The 16,169-nt window shown below is 45.4% G+C and overlaps 1 protein-coding gene across 1 annotated transcript in view; it reads right to left on the bottom strand.

The window, feature by feature from the left end:
- Positions 1-16,169, bottom strand: part of CAP2 (cyclase associated actin cytoskeleton regulatory protein 2) — a 96,849-nt gene that overhangs the window by 55,648 nt on the left and 25,032 nt on the right.

The raw sequence follows: 16,169 nt of genomic DNA, 5'->3' as shown, positions 1-16,169 counted from the left end.
GTCAGGGCACAGGAGGAGGTCAGGTTTATAGGCTCTGGGCAGTGCTTACCTCAAGCAGCTCCTGGAAGCAGCGGCATGTCCTCGCACTGGCTCCTACCCAGAGACGTAGCCAGGTGGCTCTGTGCGCTGTCCTGCCACAGGCGCCACCCCTGCAGCTCCCTTTGGCCACAGTTCCCCCTGGCTTCCCCTACGTGTAGGAGCTGGTGAGGGGACACGCTGCTGCTTCCAGGAGCTGCGCAGAGTCATGGCACACGTGGAGCAGGGCAAGCCCCAATCCTGCTCCCCGGCGGGAATTCAAGGGCTGGTTTAAAAGGTCTGACAGGCTGAACATGGCCCATGGGCCGTAGTTTGTCCACCCCATCCTATGCTGTCTTTCATGCTTGGGAGGAGCACCCATAAACATTCGCAAAGCTATCTCATTATCCACCTTCAAAACCCTCCTTAAACTCTCCTTTACCATCAAGCCTACAAAAAGCTTGACAACAGGTAGGCTGTTGGTGTGCTGAAACCATTGTGTATAATGCTGACTATTACTTGTCTCACTGTTTCCTTGTACTCTCCTGTTGTTCTGTCTGCATACATCCATTGTCTCTTCTCTTATACTTAGGCCTTGTCTACACTACAAAATTAGGTCTAATTTATAGAAGTCAGTTTTGTAGAAAGCGTTTTTATACAGTCAATTGTGTGTGTCCCCACACAAATGCTCTAAGTGCATGTAGTCGGCGGAGTGTGTCCACAGTACCAAGGCAACTGTCGACTTCCGGAGCGTTACACCATGGGTAGCTATCCCACAGTTCCTGCAGTCTCCGCCGCCCATTTGAATTCTGGGTAGAAATCCCAGTGCCTGATGGGGCTAAAACATTGTTGTGGGTGGTTCTGGGTACATATCGTCATGCCCCCTTCCCTCCCTCCCTCCGTGAAAGCAAGGGCAGATAATCGTTTTGCGCCTTTTTTCTTGAGTTATCTGTGCAGATGCCATACCATGGCAAGCATGGAGCCTGCTCAGCTAACCGTCACCATATGTCTCCTGGGTGCTGGCAGACGTGGTCCTGCATTGCTACACAGCAACAGTTTATTGCCTTTTGGCAGCAGACAGTGCAGTATGACTGGTAGCCGTCATCGATGTAGTCCAGGGTGCTTTTTTAACTGACCTCGATGAGGTCAGGGGCTCCTGGGCAAACATGGGAGTGACTCAGCCAGGTTATTTCCCTTTTAAATTTAATCTCATGGCGATTGAGTCCTACCGGCAGTGCACTGTCTTTTAATCTGCAGCCAGCAGAAGACGATGGCCAGCAGTCATACTGCACCGTCTTCTTCTGAGCACCCAGGTGATGACGATGGCTAGTGGTTGTACTGCACAGTCTGCTGCCAGCAAGACGTATAAAGATAGATGAAGTGGATTAAAACAAGAAATAGACCAGATTTGTTTTGTATTCATTTTCTCCTCCCTCCCTCCGTGAAATCAATGGCCTGCTAAACCCAGTTTTGAGTTCTGTCCTTGAGGTTTTGAGCTCTATCCTTGAGGGGGCCATTCAGTTTATCGCAAAGCCACCCCCTTTGTTGATTTTAATTCCCTGTAAGCCAATCCTATAAGCCATGTTGTCAGTCGCCCCTCCCTCCTCCAGAGCAACGGCAAACAATTGTTTCGTGCCCTTTTCCCTGGATTGCCTGAGCAGGAGCAGACACCATAGCACAGCAAGCATGGAGCCTGTTCAGCTCACCACAGCAGTTATGACCAATATAAACACCTTGCGCATTATCATGCAGTGTATGCAGAACCAGCACCTGAAAAACCAGGCGAGGAAGTGACGGCAGTGCGGTGATGAGGACATACACACACTTTTCTCTAAAACTGCGTTCCCTCACAATTTGGAGATCATGGTGTTAATGGGGCAGGCTCATGCCGTGGAACGCCGATTCTGGGCCTGGGAAACAAGTACAGAGTGGTGGGACTGCATAGTGTTGCAGGTCTGGGATGATTCCCAATGGCTCCGAGACTTTCGCATGCGTAAGGGCACTTTCATGGAACTTTGTGACTTGCTTTCCCCTGCCTTGAAGCGCAAGAATACCAAGATGAGAGCAGCTGTCACAGTTCACAAGCGAGTGGCAATAGCCCTGTGGAAGCTTGCAAAGCCAGACAGCTACTGGTCAGTCAATTTGGGAATCAATTTGGAGTGGGCAAATCTACTGTGGGGGTTGCTGTGATGCAAGTAGCCAATGCAATCGTTGAGCTGCTGCTATCAAGGGTAGTGACTCTGGGAAATGTGCAGGTCATAGTGGATGGCTTTGCTGTAATGGGATTCCCTAACTGTGGTGGGGCTATAGACGGAATGCATATCCCTATCTTGGGACCGGACCACCAGGGCAGCCTGTACATAAACCGCAAGGGGTACTCTTCAATGGTGCTGCAAGCACTGGTGGATCACAAGGGATGTTTCACCAACATCAACGTGGGATGGCTGGGAAAGATTCATGATGCTTGCGTCTTCAGGAACTCTGGTCTGTTTAAACGGCTGCAGGAAGGGATTTACTTCCCAGATCAGAAAATAACTGTTGGGGATGTTGAAATGCCAATAGTTATCCTTGGGGACCCAGCCTACCCCTTAATGCCATGGCTCATGAAGCCATACACAGGCACCCTGGACAGTAGTCAGGAGCTGTTCAACTATAGGCTGAGCAAGTGCAGAATGGTGGTAGAGTGTGCATTTGGACGTTTAAAGGGTCGCTGGTGCAGTTTACTGACTCACTCAGACCCCAGCGAAACTAATATTCCCATTGTTATTGCTGCTTGTTGTGTGCTCCACAATCTCTGTGAGAGTAAGCGGGAGACGTTTACGGCTGGGTGGGAGGTTGATGCAAATTGCCTGGCCGCTGAATACGCGCAGCCAGACACCAGGGCGGTTAGAAGAGCACAGCAGGAAGCGGTGCGCATCAGAGAAGCTTTGAAAAACAATTTCATGACTGGCCAGGGTACTGTGCGACACTTCTGTTTATTTCTCCTTGATGAAAACCCGCCCCTTTGGTTGACTCTAATTCCCTGTAAGCCACCCGCCCTCCCGCCTTCGATCACAGCTTGCTTGCAAAGGAAATAAAGTCACTATCGTTTAAAAAACATGTATTCTTTATTAATTGATTATAAAAATAGGGAGATAACTCACAAGGTAGCCTGGGTGGGATGTGAGAGGAAGGTAGGAGGGAAGGAAAAGGCCACTTTAAAACTTGTTGAATGTCAGCCTTCTGTTGCTTGGCCTGTCCACTGGGGTGGAGTGGTTGGGTGCCCAGAGCCTCCCACCCCGCATTCTTGGGCGTCTGGGTGAGGAGGCTATGGAACTTGGGGGGGAGGGCAGTTCAGCAGAGGCTGCAGTGGCAGTCTGTGATCCTGCTGCCATTCCTGAACCTCCACCAGACGCCGGAGCATGTCCATTTGATCCCGCAGTATCCCCAGCATTTCCTCATGCCTCCTCTGATCTTCCTGCCGCCACCTCTCCTCACATTCATCGGCCACCGTCCTGTACTCTGCTATTGTGTCCCTCCACACAGCTCTGTCAGTGCTGGACGACTGCATGAGCTCAGAGAACATGTCATTGCGTGTGCATTTTTTTCACTGCCTTATCTGAGATAGCCTCTGGGATGGAGGAGGGAGGCTTGAAACATTTGCAGCTGCTGGAAGAAAAAAAGGGAGTGAAGTATTTAAAAAGATACATTTTACAGAACAATGGCTATACTCTTTCACGGTGAACAACACTATTCACATTACATAGCACATGTGATTTTGGTACAAGGTCGCATTTTGCATCTTATATTGAGTGCCTGCAGCTTTGGGGTTAGAGATCACACACGCAGGGCCAGGCAACAGAATTCGGCTTGCAGGCGGCCATGGTAAGTGATAATCTTTCATAACAGCAGCCCCCTCCTTTCCCATACCAAGCAAAGCCTGTTGACTTGGCCATTTATTGCTGCAGTTTTCCTGTTAACGTGCTGCAGTAGAAACCAAACTAACCCCCTCCCCCTATCCAATTCTCTGGGATGATCGCTTTTCCCCTCCCCACCACCGCCTGGCTGGTATCGGGGAAGATCCCTGCCAGCCAAAGGCGAACAGCTCAGGGCCAATGGCCCCCCCTCCCACCACGTGGCTAACTGCGGGAGGATTTATTTTCAGCCACAGGCAACAGCCCAGTAGGAACGGCCACCTCTGAATGTCCCCTTAATCAAATTCCCCTATTTCAACAATGTTACCATGAACGATATCACTCTCCTGAGGATAACACAGAGAGATAAAGAACTGATGTTGCTTGAATGCCAGCAAACACCGGGACCATACGCTGCCAGGCTTTGTCATGCAATGATACCAGATTACTTGCTACTAGCATGCCAAGGTAAAGTGTCCTACCATGGAGGACGGAATAAGGCTGCTCTCCCCAGAAACCTTCTGCAAAGGTTTTAGGAGTACCTCCAGGAGAGTTTCATGGAGATGTCCCTGGAAGATTTCCGCTCCATCCCCAGACAATTAACAGACTTTTCCAGTAGCAGTACTGGCCATGAATGCATCCCAAGCCCTCAGGGCTACTTAATTATTAAAAAACGCTTGCTTTTATAACATGTATTATATTTAAAAAGGTACACTCACCAGAGGTCCCTTCTCCGGCTTCGTTGGGTTGGGAGGGTATTTCAGTCAGGGTGATAAAAAGATCCTGGCTGTTGGGGAAAACAGTGTGCTGTGTGCTCTCCCCAAGCTCGTCCTCCTCCTCATCTTCCCCATCTGCAATATCCTCAGCCACAGCGGAGAGTATCCCATCCTTGGAGTCCACGGACAAGGATGAAGTAGTGGTGGCAGCCCCCCCTAGAATTGCATGCAGCTCAGCGTAGAAGTGGCATGTCTGGGGCTCTCTGGTATGCTTGTCTGAGCTCCTTAAGTTTCATGCGGCACTGTGTTGCGCTCCTGATGTAACTTCTGTCCCTCATGGCCTCTGAGATTTTTTGAAATGTTTTGGCATTTCATCTTTTGGAACGTAGTTCTGATAGCATGGATTCCTCTCCCCATATAGCGATCAGATCCAGTACCTCCCGTACGGTCCATGCTGGAGCTCTTTTTCGATTCTGGGACTGCATGGTCACCTGTGCTGATGAGCTGGCCTGGCCAAAGAGGAGATGAGATTCAAAAGTTCCTGGGGCTTTTCCTGTACACCTGGCCAGTGCATCCAAGTTCAGAGTGCTGTCCAGAGCGGTCACAATGGTGCACTGTGGGATAGCTCCCGGAGGCCAATACCTTTGAATTGCGTCCACACTAACCCTAATTCGAAACGGCAATGTCGATTTCAGCGCTAATCCCCTTGTTAGGGAGGAGTACAGAAATCGGTTTTAAGAGCCCTTTATGTCAAAAAAATGGCTTCATTGTGAGGATGGGTGCAGGGTTAATTCAGATTTAATGCTGCTAAATCCGACATAAACTCATAGTGTAGACCAGACCTTAGATTGTAAGCTCTCTATATGGCACCTACCACAACGGGGTCTTGGTTTCTGAACTCGGTTCTTAGGCACAATGATAATACAACTGAGTAATAATATGAATAAATGGAAAAACAGGATGACTATGTTAAATTAACCTAATAACTGTACTTTCAAATGGGAATGTACATATTGGTCCTTTTGTTTTTCCCCAGTGTCTTTCCTTTATTTATCTGTCCCTCCCATCTAAAAATAAAATAAGGAAATTAACTGTAAAAGCCCATGTCAATATAACTTTTGATTGAGATTTTAAATATACATGAGTGAGGAAATTCATAGTTATAGCAAGAGTAAACCAGACACATTGCACACATGAATGTTACCTTCAATATCATACCTAGTAACATCAGATACTATGTGAGTCAATTCATGTCTGCGGTGTAATGTTGCTGATTTCCGAGTGATTACTGTATGCTAGGAATTAATCTGGCTTTAGATACTTCAGGCTGCTGTGGGCACCAGAATGCTCATGGTCCTGGCATGAGTATTTAAATCTTGACTGAAAGGTTGTATTAACATAGCCTTTGCAATTAATATAGTATAATTTTATAAGGCCTCTTATTATCACTGTTTACTTCCTTCTCCCAGCAATAATATTTAAAGATGGTCCTACTTGAGTTCTACTGCATATCCCTGTTTCTGGAAGTGTGTTGATTTCATTCCACTATGTCTCTGCAAAGTAACACAAATGCTTCCTCACACTGAGAATGCAGTATCACTGGCTGTAATCTACCACCACACTTCCTTTTTTAACCACCTCACAGGCTTGGAACTCTACTTTACACATTTCATTGTCACCTACCTGAGGAGCCCTGCAAATCCATAGATATCCACTTTACATCCGCAGACCATGTTTGTGGCTTGCGGATTGGATGCGGACACACATTTTGTATTTGCGCAAGGCTCTACCTCCCTGGTTCTAACAAACTAGTTATTTACCTAAACAGATACATTTATTTTTACAGAGAGCTGGTCCTTGAATTGGACTCTTTATTGAATGGGCAGCCAATGTAGTGACCGTGAGCACAGGAGTGATGTGTTTACAGTGACTTTTGTGGCTGAGAAGATGGGCTACTGCATTTTGTATCAGCTGAAGCTTTTTAAGTTTTATTTGGCTTCCTTCCCAGATATGAAATGAAGTAATGAAGTCTGGAAGTCATAAATGCCTGGGTAAACATGGCTAGATCTTTGTCCTACCGGATGGGGCACAACTTCTGGCTATCTGTGGATGCCAATGGATATATTTTGCAGCCATGGCTCTCCAGGCATGCACAATCTTTGGGAGTCCTTTTAGTCTGTTCAAGGCTGTGCACAGATTTCACAATTAGTGGGCAGGTGCCTTCAGTTGAGGTGTATGTTACAGAGTAAGCAAACTATGAAGCCAATTTCTTTCTTATGGAAGTCTATAGTGCTTCCATTGACTACAATCAGATAAGGAGTGGGTCCTTCTGTACATTCTCGGTATCATTTATCAATACCCAGGTCTCGAGATAGTGAAACCTAGCTCACTGTGAACACCTCACCCCTATGCTCCACTCATTATATTGAATAAAGAATGCAATTCTTTTTTTTTGAATAAAGAATGCAATTTATGCACATTGAATAAAGAATGCAATTCAGGCTCCCTGTAAAAAGAATGCTGTCTGTTTAAGTAGATAACACGTAGGTGACAATGAAATGTGTGAAACAGTCCCAACGGCTGTGAGGTGTTTAAAAAGGAAGAGCAATGGCATATTACAGACAGTGAAACTGCATCTGTCCTACAAAAGGTCACTGCAGAATTCTGGCTAGATTGCTGTATGGGCACATATACATAGAACCAGATGTTCAAAAAAGCTCAGCACCCAATAGCTCCCATTTAAGATCCTAAATAAGAGGCTGGATTTTAAAAAGAACTCAGCTCCTAACAGCTGTCAATGGGAGCTGGTGAGTTCTTAGCAGTTTTGAAAATCTGCTTCCTAATGTACAAGTATAGTAAACTATGCATCTAAAAAGCACTGTGCCCTAGTTCTGGCCAGAACTTCCCCTTCTCTGGAGAAAGCACGATGAAAAACAGTATACCTGTATCATCCGAGCTGCCACACCATACAATTAGCTCTGTGCATGACAGCTGACTAAAGAGATTAAATAAACTATATGCTGTGTGTGTGTGTCTATTAAGCAGTTTTGAAGCTGCCTCTACAATTTCACATAGATATATATTTGGGCTGATGCCACCTAAAATTCAGGCTTCAGTGAAGGCTGTCATCAGTACATATGTCTGCAACATCTGGAGGATACATGTATTTTCACAGTGGCTGGTGGCAGCATGTTCTCAGCAGAGGGTCCTTGACTCAGGAATTCACTTCTCTTCCTTATCCGGCCAAGTAAGGCCTTGTCTACTCTAGAGAATTTTACTGTTCTAAGAACGTTTAGTCCCCCTAGTAGACTTGTAAAATATCTCATGTCCACATACAAAAGTGCTCCGAATGGTTAACATGTGTTCCAAGAAACGATTTGGATTAAACTTCCTTTTAGACAGTCTAAACTACTGCATTCTTTTAGTGCCAGCGTAGATGGAGACTTGCCCAAATTGTAGTGTTTCAAACCACTCTCCCACAGTGCACCCTAATGATGGGGTCTAAATTAGCTGTTACCACTCAAGAAAGAGATCTTGGAGTCATCATAGATAGTTCTCTGAAAGCATCCGCTCAATGTGAACCAGCAGTCAAAAAAACTATCAGAATGTTAGAAGCCATTAGGAAAACGATAGATAATAAGTCAGTAAATATCACAATACTACTATATAAATCCCTGGTATGCCCACACTTTGAATACAGCATGCAGCTGCATGCAGTCACTCCATCTCAAAAATATACATATTAGAATTGGAAAAAGTACAGAGAAAGGCAACAACAATGATTAGGGGTATGGAACAGATTCCCTATGAGGAGAGATTAAGAAGACTGGGACTGTCTGAAAAGAGACAGCTAAGGGGAGATGTGACAGAAGTCTACACAATCATGAAAGGCGTGGAGAAAGTGAGTAAGGAAGTGTTATTTACTCCTTCACATAATACAAGAACCAAGGGTCACCTGATGAACTTAATACGCAACAGGTTTAAAACAAAAGGAAGTAATTCTTTACATAATGCAAAGACAACCTGTGGAACTCATTGCCAGGGGATGTTGTGAAGGCCAAAACTATAGCTAGGTTCAAAAAAAAGAATGAGATAGGTTCACAGAGCATATGTCCATCAATAGCTATTAGCCCCTATTTTCTGGGTGTCCCTAAGCCTCTGACTACAAGATGCTGGGACTCGACGATAGGGGATGGATCACTCAATAAATGCCCTATTCTTTTCATTCACTCTGAAGCATCTGGCACTGGCCACTGTCAGAAGACAGGATACTGGACCATTTGTCTGATCCAATATGGCCTTTCTTATGTTTGTTCACTACTGGCTTTTGATGTCTCCCTGAATGCACTGCTCTGGTAGTGGTGCCAGGAACTCTGGGAGAAAAGCTTAGAAAGGATACTGCAATTGAACTGTTTAGAATAGAGCTAGTTTGGACACTGGGCAAAGCTTCATTGGTTCAGAATGTGAACTGACAGGGTCACGCGGAGCCATTTGTGCTTGAACCAATTCTATATCACCAATTCAGTTAGGAACAGTTGAATTCTGTAGTGCAGACATGGTCCTAGGGAATGATAAGACCATCCCTCCTCTCAGGCTGTGGGGGCGTTGGTGGTGGTAGTAATTCGCTTTGTTTGGGGGCAATGTTTGTTCTTTTTATTATCTTTGCAAACTATAAATTCTGTATGTGTATACATTTCATGCCTGCACCTTGCGTTTGGGAATATGAGTGCTGTAGGCTGGTGGGCTGTTCCAGGAGCCAGGAAAGGGAAGCAAACTCCATGCCCAAGTCCCTGCATAGTAGATTGTTTATAACAAAGGAGATAAACAACACAAAATAAAAACTCAGCTGAAAAATGTTGCTTACCATCCCCAGACTTTTCCCTGCCTCAACCAGCCAAGTAGAAAGAGGCCACAGTGTTCTTCCCATATGACCCAGTTTTTTCTTCCTTATATATCCTGTCTGGCCAGGGATAGCAAGGATCCTGTCATAGGATGACTGGCCCCATTAAGAGGGAATGGGTCCAGTTCACCTGTGACTAATTACTGCCTCTCAGTGGAGCCTCATAGACAGTATCTGGCCTCTATAAAGAGCCTTGAAGTAGTTAGGAGAGTGTATGTGTGTGGGTATATGTGTACTGGTGGGAGATCTCTGGGATAGCTGCATGGTGCTTCCCAGAGTCCCCTGGTGAAGGAAGCAGTAGAGAGCTACTGGGTAAAAGGATCAGGGAATTACCCTGTAGCCTGCTCTTCTGTACAGGGACAGGGTCCTGGGGAAGGACCCAGGATGGACTAGGATTTTAAGCCCAGGCCAAGGAGGGCAGACACTGATTGCATGGGAATTTTGTTTAGGCCCAGGATGGCGGCTGGATGCTATTTATTCAGCTTCTTCATTTGGGGCCTTGACAGAGGTGGATTAAGATTTATTGGGGCCCTGGACACAAAGAACATTGCCCCCCCACACACACACACACCCCGCCATGCAGCCCTGTCCTCTGCTTCTCCCTTTCTCCCCATGGCTCTGCCTCCTCACCTGGCCAGAAGCCAGGCTGTGGTAAGAGCCTGGGTTGCTGTGGGGAGTTCTGGACCTTCCACCTGTCCTAGACAGCGCACCCTGGGAGGCTGGGACATGGGCCAAGGGCTGCTTTCGGGCACCCCGGCTCCTCACCCAGGGCAGGTGGAGGGTCCGGGGTTCCCCAGGCTCCCTGGGCAGCTTTTATTATAGTCTAGGGTGATCACACATCCTATTTTGGCCAGGACAGTCCCCTTTTTAAGCCCTGCCCTGGACGTCCTGACTTTTTTGGCAAAACTAGGTATTTGTCCATCATCATTTGGCAAGAGCAAATGGGATAAATGCCCAGCTTTGCCAAAAAGGGACTTGGGGCGGTAGCAGCTCTGTACGGGGGAGGAGAGAGAGGGATTTGGGGAGGCCCTAGAAGGGAAGATCTGTATACAAATACAGGGAGCAAAGGAGCAGTGCATATATATGTTTAAAAGAGAGGGGAAATTTTGGCTGTCTAAAAGGCCAGTTCAAATGGGGAAGGAATGAATCTGAGTGAGGGTGAGAAGGGAGCTGCGAAAAGCCTACATAGCTTATATATAACATACTGGGCTGTCTGGAAAAAAACAGCTATGGGAGAAAACAAGCTATTTATTGAAGACAGCAAAGGAACTGTGTACAGTTGTCAGAGTAGCAGCCGTGTTAGTCTGTATTCGCAAAAAGAAAAGGAGTACTTGTGGCACCTTAGAGACTAACAAATTTATTAGAGCATAAGCTTTCGTGAGCTACAGCTCACTTCATCGGATGCATATGTACAGTTGCTGCACTTTATTTTACTGCCTTTATTGTTTTAAATAAGTTAGAACTGCCTATCTTATTGCAACTTGTTTAATAAAGAAAAACATGTAATGATTTAAAATACTTCAATTATTCCTGTTTAACACAGATATGAGATGTAACTTTTTTTTTTAAAGTAGTTTGAGAAGCTGATGTAGTAAGAGCATCTCAGCACGGGCTGTGGAGTCAGAAAAATGAGTTCTCTTCTTCACTAGGTGATCTTTGCTTCTGGCATAACTTTGCATTGCCTAAGTTTCCACATCATAAAATTATTTTTACTTACTTACCCTCCCAGCAGGGAGTGAGGATTAATTATTTAGCTTTTATAAAGCAGCTTGAAATTTAAAAATACTAAATATAAAATAAATATTTATTGGGAAAACACTAGATCGTAAGCTGCTGAGGGCAGAAGCCTTGTTTATTTACATGTCAAAGAATCAAACACTGATGTAAAAGCGTCAGCCTAGAAATAAATATGAATGAAAATAAATGGTTCACTGCACTAAAAATTTGGCTATCTTAAAGTTGTCATCTTGTCAATAAATTGTTTGGTTTTGAATTAATAACCCTGATACTTGTGACAGTAGTTTTGGAGCCTGTAATTTCAGGTGAGTGAGTGTGGACAGCTGCAGATGTCTGTACACATAACACAGCATTATGCCAGAGAACTCTGCCTAAGTGCCAAATATTGTAATAGCTGAGACATGATGTTTTTTTATTAAAACAGTATCTATCGGTAAGTGTTGGAGACTGGCAGTCAGGACTCTTGAGTTCTCTAACTAGCAGTGATACTTGATTCACTTTGTGCTTGACTGTAGGTAATTCACTAACCTCTGTGTGTATCATTGTACCCATGTGTAAAATGAGGGGAAGGAGAGGGGCTGGTAGCTCCGAGTGGGGGGGGGAGAGGGATTCGGGGGGCAGCGCCGTACGGGGTGTGTGGGGAATATGCTCACCCTATAGCTCCTGCATCTGGCCTAGCCAGGGAGCAGTGCCTCAGGGGGAAGAGGAGGAGCTGGGCAGCAGGGAGGGAGAGGGGGTGGGGCCAGAGTTCTGGCAATTCTGAGGGGCCCCCCAATTGGCCAGGGCCCCTGGGGATAGGCCCCATGGGCCCATAAGGTAATCTGCCATTGGGCCTTGAGTATATTAAGAGGACATGGAAGGAAGCCTGGTACCCCATTCTGAAGGATGAGTGGGATGGAAGAGCCTGGATTGGCAGAAGATGACAGAGCTAAAGTGACAAATTTTGAGCTATTAAATTGGGACTTTCTTTTCGTATTGTAAAGGGTTATTCTGAAGCCCGTATTTTAATAACTGAGCCCGGCCCATGGGTGGCTTTGGCTTAAAGTGCATTGGAGGGGTGATCTGAGGGATACTGAGATGGGCGAGCCAAGGCCAGAATCCTGGGGCGGGATGGTCCTGCCAAAAGGGAATGTCTCAGGAGGGCCTGCCTGGAAATCAATCTCTCGCCTTTTTCCAGGCTGTGGCTTTACCTCGTTATAAGCACATTTTATAGACAATAAAACACATAAGTCCATCAATGGCTGTTAGCCAAGATGGTCAGGGGGACAACCTGCTGAAGCTCAAATGATGCCAATCACAAAGTTGGCTCTAAGAGCATCAATGTCTTACTTTTTTTTCCAGCTTAAACATCTTATTCTATCTTATACACACACATTATAGCAATAAACACCCCAACTGACTGAGGGTCACAACATTACCATGAGCTAATATTCCGTTCTTTCTTTTAAGAATTTTAAGAAAGAGTTCAACCACCAAAAGGAGAAAATGGTCTTGCCTCTGGGATACTTGTCTGTTTTCAAGAGCCTTTTGAGAATGAAGTGGCTACTCTTTCAGAAGTATGACCTCCTGGTGGCTTTAAGGAACAAGGAAGAAATGGAGAAAGAATGGAGCTTTGATTAAACAGAAACAAGCAAACTACCCAGTGCAGCTGCAGAGACAATATGTATGCTGTACTGCTGAATAATTTGATTGCTTTTTTTTGTTTTGGTTTGGTTTGTATAACTGGGCCAAATGTTAGTCAGTGGCAATTCTCTAAACATTGTGCTAGTAACTGAACTGGTCAAGGAAAAGCAAAGCGAGCAAACGACCACCATCTTTCTCTCATTGGCGCATGCAGAAAGTAAGGGTGAATTTCTGGTCCCACTGATGTCTCTATCTGTCTCTGTGCAGATGACTCTAGACCAGTGGTTCCCAAACTTGTTCCGCCGCTTGTGCAGGGAAAGCCCCTGGCAGGCCGGGACGGTTTGTTTACCTGCTGTGTCCGCAGGTTCAGCTGATTGCGGCTCCCAGTGGCCGCAGTTCGCTGCTCCAGGCCAATGGGGCTGCGGAAAGCGGCGGCCAGCACATCCCTCGGCCCGCGCTGCTTCCCACAGCCATTGACCTGAAGTGGTGAACCGTGGCCAGAGGGAGCCACGGTCGGTTGAATCTGTGGACACAGCAGGTAAACAAACCGGCCCGGCCTGCCAGGCGGCTTACCCTTGCAAGCCGTGTGCCAAAGGTTGCCGATCCCTGGTCTAGATTTTGACACCCTTACCCACCTTTCTCTGTGAGTAGCCCTACTGAAATCACTGATACCATTCAAAGTGAATAATGGTGTCAGAATCCTGGCTCCTTTGAATTTAATTTCCATTTATATGGTTTTGGAAGACTCCCAGGCCAAAATTTACAAACGTAGATATTTAAAGTTAAGGCATTTAAAACTATATTTAGGTACCCTTCTGCTAAAGAGTGACTTGACTTTCAGAGGTGCTGTGTACCCAGGGCTCTCCAATTCATGACTTGGAGTTGCGGGTGCTCAGCATCTCTGAAAAGCACTAAAGTAGGCCAGTTATCTAGGGCCAGGTCGACACTACAAACTTACTTAGGTATAACTACATTGCTCAGGGGTGTGAAAAATCTACACCCCTGAGCAACATGGTTATATTGACCTCAACACCCCTGGGTAGACAGCACTATGTCGGTAGGAGAGCTTCTCCCACCGATGTAGCTACTGCCTCTCACAGAGGTGGAATTTTTAAATCAATGGGAGAGCTCTCTCCGTCAGCTTAGAGTATCTTCACCAGAAGCGCTACAGCAGTGCAGCTGCATCAATGCAGCTGTGCCAATGCAAGTTTGTAGTGTAGACCAGTCCTAAGTATTTAAATATGGACTTAGGGGTCTACTTTTAGGCACCATGTTTGAATATTTTGGGCTCTGATTTAATTTTTAGTATTGATTACAAAGAAATATGCAGTTTCTGCAGTCACCCTTGGTCTCTGTTAAACAGGTATTTTATAAAAATAAGCTCATGAGACTAAATTCTGTCCTCAGTTATACCAGATGTAAATTCAAAGTAACTCCATTGATTTATTCCAGGTTCACAGTGATATAGCTGAGAGCAGAAGTTGACCTAAGGTAATTCCTTAAATAGAAGGCTATAAAAAGATTTCAGACTTAACTACTGACTTCAAGACCCTGTACCAATCTATTTTACTGCACCTCCAGGAGTTGTTGAGAAATGTGAAATTAAATCTGTAAATAACTAAATAAATTTTTGCATTACCCACTGGTGTTTTTGTGTGTATGTGTGCATAGTTCAAATTGATTATGAAGTGACATAGTATAGTTTATGATGTCATATGATAACCAGAAGTTAGCAACAACAGGATTGTTCTACCCAAATTTACTCTCCAGCATTCATGAAACTGTACATACTGATAATATACTTCAATCTGAACAAAAAGAGGCAAATGAACATTTACAATACCAGTCGCTCCCCCTTCCTGCAACATCACTCCCAGCTTATTTAAAACAACATTCAAACTGCACATCAGTTTCTCTTGTGCCTTGTTAATACTCATTATTCACTGAACTCCTTTTTTCTAGAAACTGACTGAAGAGCCAGATTCTGAACTCATTGTTTGCATATATGCTGACTGCAATGAATAACCCCCCGTTTCCTAACACAGCATTTCTATGCGACTCAAACAGTTGCAGCCACCAACTAAAAAAAAAGGGGGCAGAGAAGAGTTATGCAGGGCAGTGAAGACACGTGGTTCCTGGAGAAAATGAGATTGAAAATTAATGAAAAAGCTTGTTCACAGCCTGTAAAAACAAACAACTCCAATCAAGCATAAGAGAGGGGAACCACTCTTCAGCATCAGAGGAAAAGCTTTAAAAATGGACACTGATGGGTATATTATTCTCAACTTGAAAAACTAGGCTCAGTAGCACTGCAGCTCTGAGATGAAAAAATAATAATACATTCTCCTTCATTCTGAGAGAAATTAAAACCATAGGCCAGATTCAATGGTGCAAGAAGCTGTCGACTATAGCTTGATGCGGGGAGCTCGCCCTGATGCGGAGGGCAGGTAACACTGATTCTGCCATTCTCTCTTAGATTTTCTGCTGGATCAGGGCAGCTTTCTATTTTGGCGAGGACTACATAGGAGTCTGCTAGCACTGTGACAGGCACAGAACTCCCAGCCTAGAAGGATGGGTGGCTATGGAGGCTTTAACCCACCTTTGTACTCTCCCAATCTTGGGCTGTCTGGGGCTGAAGAGGTCCCCAGCATAAATTAGCCTTGGGGCTGTCTAAGGTATGGCCCCCTTTCAGGGCTTCTTATTATTTATTTTACCATAGCTCCTTGGAGCCCTAGTCAGGGACAAGGACCCCACTATGCTAGGCACTGTACAAACATATGGGGAAAAACAGATGCCCCAAGGAATTTATAATCTAAGTATAAGACAAGAAACAAGCAATAGGTACACGCAGACAGTGCAAGGAAACAATGAGACAGTATTGATCAGCATGATATGCAGTGGTCTTAGAACACAAAGCAGCCTCATCATTGTCATTTTTTTTTTACAAGCATCACAGCAAAGGAGAGCTTTAAGGAGGATTGCCCTACTGCAGTGGTTCAGAAACTATGGGCGGAGACCTCTAGTGGGGTCGCTCTGTTAGTGGGTGGGGTCACAGCAATCCTGAGTGCACAGGATTGTAAAATGGCATCCTCTGTACAGCATGACCTCACATGTATGGTGTATGTGAGATCACATTCCATGGTGGACACCATTGGTGTGCAGAACGATATGGCATCCTCTATGCAGCCTGATCTTGCACCTACGAGGTGATGCTGTGCAGAGGACACTGTTTTAAAATGGCATCCTTCAGACTGTCTGGGATCATAGGAAACAATACATCTGAAA

Source organism: Dermochelys coriacea, chromosome 2 (assembly GCF_009764565.3).
Source record: "Dermochelys coriacea isolate rDerCor1 chromosome 2, rDerCor1.pri.v4, whole genome shotgun sequence".
In the NCBI taxonomy this organism is placed as follows: Eukaryota; Metazoa; Chordata; order Testudines; family Dermochelyidae; genus Dermochelys; species Dermochelys coriacea.
The sequence above is the reverse complement of the archived record's forward strand: the minus strand, read 5'-3'. Positions and strand labels throughout refer to the sequence as shown.